This window comes from Harpia harpyja, chromosome 4 (assembly GCF_026419915.1).
Source record: "Harpia harpyja isolate bHarHar1 chromosome 4, bHarHar1 primary haplotype, whole genome shotgun sequence".
Classification (NCBI taxonomy): domain Eukaryota; kingdom Metazoa; phylum Chordata; class Aves; order Accipitriformes; family Accipitridae; genus Harpia; species Harpia harpyja.
This window is the reverse complement of record NC_068943.1, coordinates 40561541-40571861: the sequence shown is the minus strand read 5'-3', so window position 1 is coordinate 40571861 and position 10321 is coordinate 40561541.

The window sequence follows — 10321 nt, the reverse complement described above, 5'->3', positions numbered from 1 at the left end:
CTTTCTCCTCCATGGCTGTTGTTCTTTTTCCTCAAGGAAGCAAGGTAGAAGGCAGCACTAAACTCTCCCTCACAAGCATCCAGCAAGCTGAGCAGCAGAAAAGCCAAGGAGAAGCCCACCATGTACACCAATAGACTTTATTACCACAGAGCTCCAGCAAAACCAAAGCTACTTTCTTCCCAGAGCAAAACCAAATTCAACCCATACTTTTGAACACAGAAAAACACAACAAAAATAACCCAACTACTTCTACATCTTCCTCTTCAACCCCTACGCCCTCAGCAGCAATCAACAGCTTAAGAGAGCTCTGCTGAGTGCTTGGAAGGGTAACAAGGTCCACCTGCGAACAAAGCCACATTGCTCCTACTTGTCTTTTATTGGTCAGTCTGTGTTGTTGGGGGGTTAGAGCTGAAATCCACCAAAAATAGTTCAGTGGGGTTTTTGAGGACTTACGAAAATACCAATGTAATTCCTAGCATCTCAAAAATGAGTGAGCTTTTACGTATTTCCTGCTTGTCCACAAAAATATGTGTTGAGAATTCATGTCTTCTCTCTTTTTCTCCTATTTTTTCCCTTTTGCAGGATGCCAGGGGAGGAAACAAGCATATTTTACTTTTGAGTTCTTGTTCAAGAATGTAATGAAAACTTGGAAATTATTTTTTCATGAAAATGTCCACTTAGGAAAAAGGCAATTCTCTTCTCTTTCAGGAAGAAATGGTTTCATTAAAAAAGAATAAAAGGTAAAATGGTACTTTCTAATGAGAAGCCAGAGTCTCTTCTTAATTTATTGAGTAGCAACCCCAGCCACATAAACATTGTTATTCTTTGTTATTCTCCCCAGTGTCCACGCTTGCAGCAGGCAAGATTCCTTACAGTACTTTTGAGTTACCAGCAGTACTTCAGTTAGGAAAAGAAAAAAAAAAAATCTGTCTGGCACATAATCTGTATTTCTGATTTACAGTCAGACTTGGAAGACTTAGCGCAGGTCAAAACTCAGCTCTGTCTTTCTCCCTTATTCAGCAAAGAGCTCTGAACTGTGGTCCTGCCTATTGCGGTTCCAGCAGAGCTATGCCAAAGAGGAATTTGACTTGGGGAATGTATTTAGTGTGTTTCTATTCTCATGGTAGCTCTGCAGAAGGTAACCACTATCAGGCAAAGTTTTTTGTCTAGACAGGTGCTAGGAGACGGTAAGTAAGCCATGCACCATCACATAACTAACAGAATTCCTATGACAAGCTCATGCCATTATAGCTAGGTCACGTTGCCTCCAGACTACAGGATTTGCAAATGGCAGGATACTTTACTGTACCCATTGGCCCTGGAAACAAGTTGCAGTAGGAGCATTTACGGGAGAGATGAAGGATGGGAAGGGTCAGGTTAAATATCAGGAAGCAGCTAATGCATCAGTTCTTGAGCTGTGATGGGTGAAGCATCCTGGGGGCTACTGCTGGCTGCCCCTGCTTGTCTCCAGCTGTGAAATAGCTTAGACTAGATCCCTAAAACAGCATTGCCATGTAAGTTCTTGCAGTAATAGCCACAGGGGTGGCCTGTGATTGGCAACACAAAGGAGGTAAAGCTGAATGTTAATAAGCGGGACCTGGAAACAATCTCTATCTGCGATCCATAGATCTAGTTCATTACTTCCTTAGCTTAAATTAAAGTCCTTCCTTAATGTGGTTGGGCACAAAGCCATTTTACTGGAGAGTTCTGTCACGGGCATTGTAATTATAACTGTGATATCAATATGCTCCACCCAGGACTGAAATCCCTTTCTATTTTGAGCTATGCAAGAAGAGGACAGAGTTCCTGCCCCAAAGAATTTACAATTTAAACAGGCTGCGGACAGGGAGAAGGGGACTCCGTGGAGTCCCACAGTATACCAGCATTGGAGTCAGGTGGCCATAAGAATATGGTCTGCTAATTGAATGCATGTTTGCTCCCTCGGTTGCTGACCAAAAAGGCGTTTCCATATATTTGCAAGTCCAGAAATTCGTTCAGGCTCATGTCCCTAAAGCACTGAAGTCAGGGGTGTCTGTAAGCTTTTAATCAGCCATTTCCTTACCCTTTTGGTTTGTCAGTGTAGAGCTGACAGCATGATAGTCCTTGCAATGTGCTGCTCTGTCAGCTTCAGAAATGCTGATCTCCCTCACTAGTGATTGAAGTTCTCCCAGCACCTCATTAACATCTCTCCCAGTTGTCTGCCCCATATCAAAGGGGTTTCCTGAGGCTTTGACAACAATCTCCCTGCTTTGAAGGGAAAGCTGTTGCAAGCTTTTTTTGTATGAAATGATTTAGGGCAGCTGAAATAGGATTTACCCATAGATGGAAGAAGCTCCAGTTTTGCATTCTACCATGCACAGTAGAAGATGATCCCTCCAGTCAATGGGGAAGAGAAGATCTGCACAAGTCAGCACTTTCAGCCTGGAGAACTGCCTCTCAGAAGATGTTGCATCACGATGGTGATGCAGACATAGGCTCTATCAATACTTCAGCAAGAGGTTAAGCTGCAATATGTGTAAACATATGGGAGTTCTAACCCTGCTTGCAAAGGTGGAAGTGCTGCTACTGGTGTGAAGCTATGGCAGTTCACGCTTTGGTGTGGACTGATGGGACAACTGTTTATCCAGGATCTTGAGTGAGATGGAAGTATATGCTGCTGCTGCACCACCTCAGAGCCTAGCTAGCTGGATATGCCCTCCTTGGCCTCACACACAGATATGGCAATCCCTCCTTTGACTGCAAGACAATCAGAGCCTTACAAGGCAGCTTGAGACAGGGCAAGCTGAGTGCCCAGACCAAAACTGGACTTCGGGGTGCTTGCAAAACAGTACCAAGTGTGAATGTGTGCAGACCTGTCTGCACTGTGACAGATTTTCATCATTGCTATTCATCTTTGAGCATGAATTTTAAAGGAAATAAGTGAGCCCTTATTTCCCAGTGCTGAAAATGCCTTTAGGCATCACATCCAGAGCGATTTCCCTCACTGGAAAATTTTGTCTAATGTGCCCCTTGTAATAGTCACTCTGGTGCACTGGCTATGGGGCAGAGAGAAAACGTGCACTAGCATGTGTGCATGATGGAGCCTGTGTGCACGGACAAGCAGATCTGAACACGTTCATACCCCAAATAGCATGGCAACAGGAAACTATGCCCTTCACACTGTGTATTAATGGTCATTCCACACAGCATGTTGCTATGCAAAGCCCAGGAGGGCTGCACACTGCATCTGTCTAACTCCTAGTGAGCGTTGCTTCAGGCAGCTGTTCAAGGGAGATAATTAAAGATGGTCTCCAAATCCATAAATCAAAGAGAGAAAGACCTTGAATAGGGGGACAAAAGGAAGAAAAAAGGACTTAAAAATATGCCCTGTGCTGTATAATACTCAGATAGGTTCTTTCCAGGCACGATTGTGTTTCAGAAATAGCGTGCTGAGACTCTAAGTTACTTGGGAATCCAGGTGGGGGAGGCATTTAATCTCTGAGTGTTTGTGTGGCTTTGAGTGCTTTGCTCTGCTGTTAAATTGTAGCCCTTCTTTCCTGCATGGCCTGCCAGCGAAAAAGCAGACGATGGTAGTTGCCCAAGGAACAGCTGTCGAGCCGAGGGGACGTGACTGGCTATGAAAAAATACCAAGGGAGAGCAGCAGGGAGATTTTTCTCCACAATCCAGATACACACGGAGAAAGCTTAACCAGTAACAAAGCTCCATTAATGCCTCCCTTACAAGCATTAACATTCTACCAGCATCAGGAAAGTCACAGAATAGTCGAGAGGGAGATAGCCCACTTCGTAGCAAAGGAGAAACCGAGGCACAAGAGGGCGAAGGTCCATATGTATGAAAATGTTTCCCGACAAACATCACAAGTGGCCACTTATCTGCTATGAAGCAGTACTATGTTAGTTTCTAAGTGGCATCTTTCTGGCTGCATCACAGGCCTGCGGCCTCTCTGCTACTTTTCAGCCCCGTGCACCGACTGCCTGGTGGATCAGACTGACAAGCTGCATCAGGCAGCCGATGTCCAAAGCAAGGAAAGCCCCTGATTTTGCAGGAATCTCAGATTAAATGGGGGTGGCCTGGGCTCCAAACAGTCCTGGAATTAATCATTTTTAAAACGGGGAGGCACAGAAGTTTCTTGCTTTGAGTACTCCAGATGGATGGTGCTTTTTCAAGCTTTAGACAAAATCATCTCCCAAAGTCAGTCAGAGCTCCTTGGGCAAGGATTTTCAGGCTGAGTGTGAGTGTGAGAAAGGTCTGTGAAGCCCTCAGCACCGATATGAGCCTCTGGGGAGTAGACAGTGAAACTGATTGACCCAGGAACATGCTCTGCCAGAAGGTTTGGAGAGCACTGTCCTTGTCTGCTTCTGAGAATGATGGTCATATTTACCCCCCCACCCCCGAACCTCTTAACCTACTGTCTCACACTGCAGAGCTGGGGAGCTTTTCATTAACTATTTCCTGCTCTGGTTTCCATGGAAAACAGAAAGTCACATGCACCATCTTCCAAGAGATGACAGAAGTGCCTCTGGTCTAACAATCCTACTGGCCTTTAACAAATGAGGCCAGAAGAAAAATTATCAAGATGCAAAACAGGGGTTTCAAGTCCATCTGCTCAAGTGACGCAAAATCTCAGCCTTTCAAAACAATAAAGTGCTGAAAAAATTCCTAGGTGTTTAGATAAGTCCACACTGAGGTACACTTTCACAAAAAAAAAGGTAGAAAGAGGCATTAAGACTGTCTATTACTAGAATGCTTTGGGGAAGTATAACATATTGTTATTTAAAGCATTTGATCTTGCTTTTCCCCAGTGCGAGCCCTAGAATGACACACTTCTCTATTTCCATTATTTCCAAGGTTTGGGCCAGGGTCCCTGCTGTGATACTAGTACCTGTCTTTTCTAATGTTTAATCTCGTTTCCCCCAGAGGCTTCTGCTGGCTCTCGTGTACCATATGATCCACCAGAATGACACTCGAGAGCATCTTAAGTCCTAGAAGTCAGATGCTCAGTGCCTAAAGATGAGGTGAAGTGGTTCAGAAGTAAGATGCCTGTTTCGCATTCTTAGCAGTACTGTTTATTTGAAGAGTGATTTTCAGTATCTTTGCGTCTCAGCGTCCCCATCTATGAGAAACACGTGAGTGCATCTAACTGCTCGCTCAAAGATGACAGAGAAGGGAAATTCAGACATAAGTAATGTTTGCAAACTAGCATGTGTTTCTTTTCTGTGTAGATATCCATACAAGGCTTCATTATTCTGCTTTAGGCTAAAATCAGCTCTCTTTTTAGTGGTTTCAGCTGAGCAGCATTTGCTCCATGACATATGAAGCAGAGAGGGTAGCAGAGGTTCAAGTTCCAAGAATGAGAATGAATGCAGAAAAGACACCAAGTCCTGAGCAGCTGCGGGTTAGATGAGGCCATTTTAAAAATAAAAGATCCTGCTATGCTGTGCATCAGGCAGAATGGCACATGGGTCTTTTTTGGGGACAGATTCTGTAGAGTCTATCTGGAACTAAAGTAGAATTCTTAATGAAACAGAAGTGCAGCTCTCTAAATTTAGATGCACTATTAATGCTTTTAAAAGCATGTGCATCTATAGCCATGGAGTGTCTGAAATTTCATTCACAGTGTTTGCTCCCATCAGGCCAAATCTGAAACCCACTGAAGCCAGCAGCAAAAATCCCACTGATTTCAACAGACCCAGCGAGCTTGGCTCGCTTTTCCTGTCCCTCCCCATCTTTGGTTGCCCATTTGGTAGATTGCTATGTATGCCTAAATGAGATACTCTGCAGTTGTTGATACTTGTAATTCTGTTTTATGCTTTAGCCTTTCGGGCAGCAAAGAAGAAATGTTAGAGCTTGCGTAGCAGCTGGTTGAGTGAGACAGCAAAAGAAACAGCAGGCCAAATAGTTGAAATCCAAAGGAGGTATCTATCTTTTCCACATCAGATCTGTTAATCCAGTACTCTTTCTTTGGGTTGCAAAACAGGCTTCTCTATTGAACTCCAGCTACATTTACATCAGATGTGCCATATATCATATAATAATACAGACAGGAACTGTGACTTGTCTGGTAAATTGCGTTCTGCTTGTAACACGCCGATCTCTATGGGATGTGAATGTATGAGATCTGTGGATTGAAGGCAGTATTGAAATCTGTAGTATGATGGTTATACATGAGAGATGTTCATATCAAACCCACGCTGCAATTTATTGTTTAGTCACACACACCCCCCCCCTTGATTTATAAATATTTCACCTGAGAAGAACATTCACTCTAAAACCAAGCACACAGACATGCTTTCCGGTGCCAAAGGATGATCAAAGAGGATCGTCTGGATGGATGCTAGGGACTCAAGAGCTGCAGCTCCTCCACAATAAAGCTGACCAAAATCAAACAGGAATAGAGCTCATGCTTTTTCATGGGATCATTAATAGCTGGTAATCCCTCATTTATTCTCTTTGCAATTAAGCAGGTTATGTGATGAGCAGGGGCTAAAAACTGGTGTTGGTTGTTCTGTATAGAATCAGGAGAGGTGCATTTCTTTCAGTGTTAAAGAATAAATTACAAACTCACCTGTCCTGCCAAACTCCCTCCTTCCTCTTAAGGTCAAGAAACTCAGACTGACGCATTAATAAAACAAAAACCCAACTCCTGTCAATCACTGCTGGGTTTATCTGTTAGAGACACCTCTTTCTGCCAACAGCCTAGTTCTATTTTTACCGAGCAAATGCTTTCACACCTCAGCTTCCATGTGTGTGCCCACTTCATGCGTTGTTCACACCTAGTTTACTCTTAACACCTCTCAAGGACCTTGCAGATAGGTGTGAAAGGATTCCTCCTTTGGACAGCCATGTGCTTTGATAGGAAGGGGGAAAACAAATAAGAACCAGAGTTGCTGTCAGCACTTATGGCTATCGAAGGGGGGACAGGAGAGAAAAGGGGCAAGGGAATGTATCTTCACTCCTTCACAATCGCTGTCCAGTTTCTCCCTTCTCTCTTTGTAAACAGTTTGGAGTTAAAGCCATACAAGAAGAGCACCCTCTCAGCAATGGCCTGTATCTTTGGGGCTTCTTCCATCCAAGCTGTAACTTTCCTGCAATTTCCCATGTGCAACTATTTGTGGGAGCACAGCCTTCCAGCAAGGGGTCCAATTTGTCCACTGATACATGACCAACCATCTGAGGAAGTTCAAGGCTCACAGTCCCAAACTAGTAATTTAATTACCGAACAAACTTTCCTGCATTGCCAGATGTGCTAAAGATTCACTGTGTAATCACTAGGAGCACAGGGGGCCAGGCTGTGCCAGCTCATCCTACAGTCTTCAGGATTGCCATGCAGGACGTAACACCACTCCCGCCCTTCACCAGTTGCTACAGCTTCAGTAAGATGTGTTCGAAGTGTGGCTACTAACCCAAGTGTAGTCTTGGAAATATTCCCAAAGCATCCATCTCAGTGACAATTAGGTAAGAAATATGAATCCCCTTGATACCAGTTTAGAGTTTTTCCAGTAATTTCCTACTTAATCTTTGGAACGTGCACTATTTAAAGAAAGAGGACTACAAGTTTAATTGGAATGGAAATAAATGTATATGCCAAATATAATTTGACTTTAAAGAACGATCCCACTATTTAAAACCTATCAGTGTTCCCCTTCCACCTCAGTTATTAATAGCATAGGTGCAAAAGAAATCAGACACTTTTCCCGGGATGAACCAAGCTAATGGAGGGTTGGCCAACCTGCACCCTGTATGTTGGACTCTTGAAGGGTATCTGCGCGCTTGCATATCAGAACATTGTGTACAAACGCTTTGCTGAATCCAGCCTGGCTGTGATTTACCACTGCTAAGAATAAACACTTCCTAAAAATAAACATGTACTTTCCTGGCTTTCTTCCTTTCTTTTTCTTTCTCGGTTTGTTTTCTTTCTCTCTTTCTCTCTTTCCTTCTACCTACCTATCTAGCTATCTTCTTTTCTGCGCTTTGTGCAGATCAAATATTCAAAAAGACCTCTCCTTTTCAGCATTATCAGGCTAGGGGCCTGCCAGCACAGAAGATAACCTGCAATAAAGTTAAATTCACTTACTAAAATTACTGATACAAGAATAAAACATTTTTGAGCCAGGCCTCTGTTTTACAATCATTTTACAAAGACTATCATTTCATCCTTGTAACAATCAGGAGACTATGTAAGAAGTGATTCATTGAATTGATTTGGATCAGGAAAAGCCTGCTTCTTTATGTCATAATTACAACAGGATGAATTTAGAACCTATTTTCAATTGGAAAACAAATAAAAACCCCAGTGGCTCAGAGACTACAGGATACTTGCAGGTACATGATGGACAACTACCATAATAGCATGAAGTTCAACATCATAAAGTGCTTTCCTTATTGTTACTTCAAGTCAGATGGCTCTACATCCCTCACTCTCCCCGAAAAGAATAGTGAGATAGGCACAAGAGGCATGAGAAATCTGTAAGACTATTGTTTCTTGAACAGCCACTTCCCATTCTTCCTAAAGGAAAGTTGACAGTCCAAGGGATAGTTACCAATGCCCCACATATCAAAAATAAGGGTTGCTAGTTCTTTCCTCCACCACGGAGAGTGGGGCCAAAATTTTCACCTGTGACTGACTTGTCACTTTCCTAGTTCACTAGAGCATGCATCTCACTCATAATTATGAGCCCATTTTGTATTCAGCTTCTACTCTCCCTCATGCAGAGCGACATCAGCTTAAGTGTTCTCATCTCATTTTTTCCTTTCCCACAGTTCAACTCTTTCACATTAGCAGTGATGGGGAGGAACCCTCTCAGAAATGTATTATTTCATTGAATGTTTCCAACCAGGCTACATTTTTCATGGTCTTTATTCAGATCAATCATGTTAAAAGCTGATGTTGCATTATTTAATCTTTGACAGGCATAGAATTAAGATGCAGGTTTATTCACTTACAGAAAATGTCAGACTAGAATTAGATGATCACTTTAGGGATTGAGCCTAACTACTAAGATAGCTGCTTTTTCAAGCAGAAAATGTTAGCATTCTTGCCATATTTTTTCCCTGGGTTCTAGTGGCATGAGAATGGGATTTATTAGAACCTGGAGTAAGTTTGTGGAAAAATTATCCTGTTCTTTTCTTCAGTGCTAACAACCTATAACTGAATATTCAGTACCAAACCGTACTATACCAGGTTTGTTACTAACATAAAGGAAAGCACCCTAGATAGTGTACACTTGCACAGGAATTTTGAGGACTTATGCCTGAGGGCAAGTCAGATTGTATGCTGCAGACTGCTGTCTTGTCTGGCTTCAGACAGTTCTATAAAGCTTATGCTGATTTACAATAGCCAGGACATTTCCTCCTGCAACTTAAGTTTTCCACATACAAAGCACGGTGCTCTTAAAGCTTAGTTACCAAAAGGACAGAATTCAACACCAAGGAGATTGTTATTTCATGGGAGAGCTCAGGATATCAATGAAACTTTCCTCCTCTTGATGCACTCACCTGGGTCAGGAGTCCACAGCAAGTACTAGGCCATATCCTCAAATACTGTTTAAACATCTCAGTAAGGAAAAAAACAACTATCTAGCTCATGGCCCCATAGTGTGCTGAATTTCCACTTTACTGGATGAAATACCCAGCCACTGAAGTTTTCCTTACGTTATGCATTGCATACCAGATCATTAACACGTCCAAGAAGCACAACACCCCTCAGAAAGTGGGAGCTGGGATGGGGAATGACAACAGCTCTCCAGGGTCCCATCATTTTTAACTGGGCCTGAGTGACCTGGCTGCTGCTTACCTATTCTCCTGAAGAAGCATTTTGTAAGGACCAGTGTGCTCTGGTAAGTGTGTTAATAAGCAGCTATACAAATTTTTCTCCTCTATAGCTGAGTTACCCCACAATCAAAGCAACAGCCTGTTTTTCAGCATGGGTCTTATCTTCCTACTCCAGAGGTCACAGATTGCCAGCCTTGCTTTAATGAGCTGTGTCCTGTGAATTTCACAGTCACTTCAAGTCTAATAAGGGAACCCACGGGGGTAGTGTTTTCAATTTGCTCCTCTTTCCTGGAGAGTTTATACCATACATCACACGTAGCAGTTCACAGCTGGTGAAAAAAGAAAAGAATTAGCTTGTATTCCCTATACAGGGATTTTATAATTCAATATTTATTAAGATCGGGGTCCCCTCATTTGAAAGGCCAAACAGTTTGTTTTACTATGTGTGGGATATATTACGTTAATATAGTGAACAACTGCTTCAAAGAACTAATTTAGTGACAGTGTTGAAAAGCCCTGCTGTTATAGACGCTCGTGACAAATTGGAGG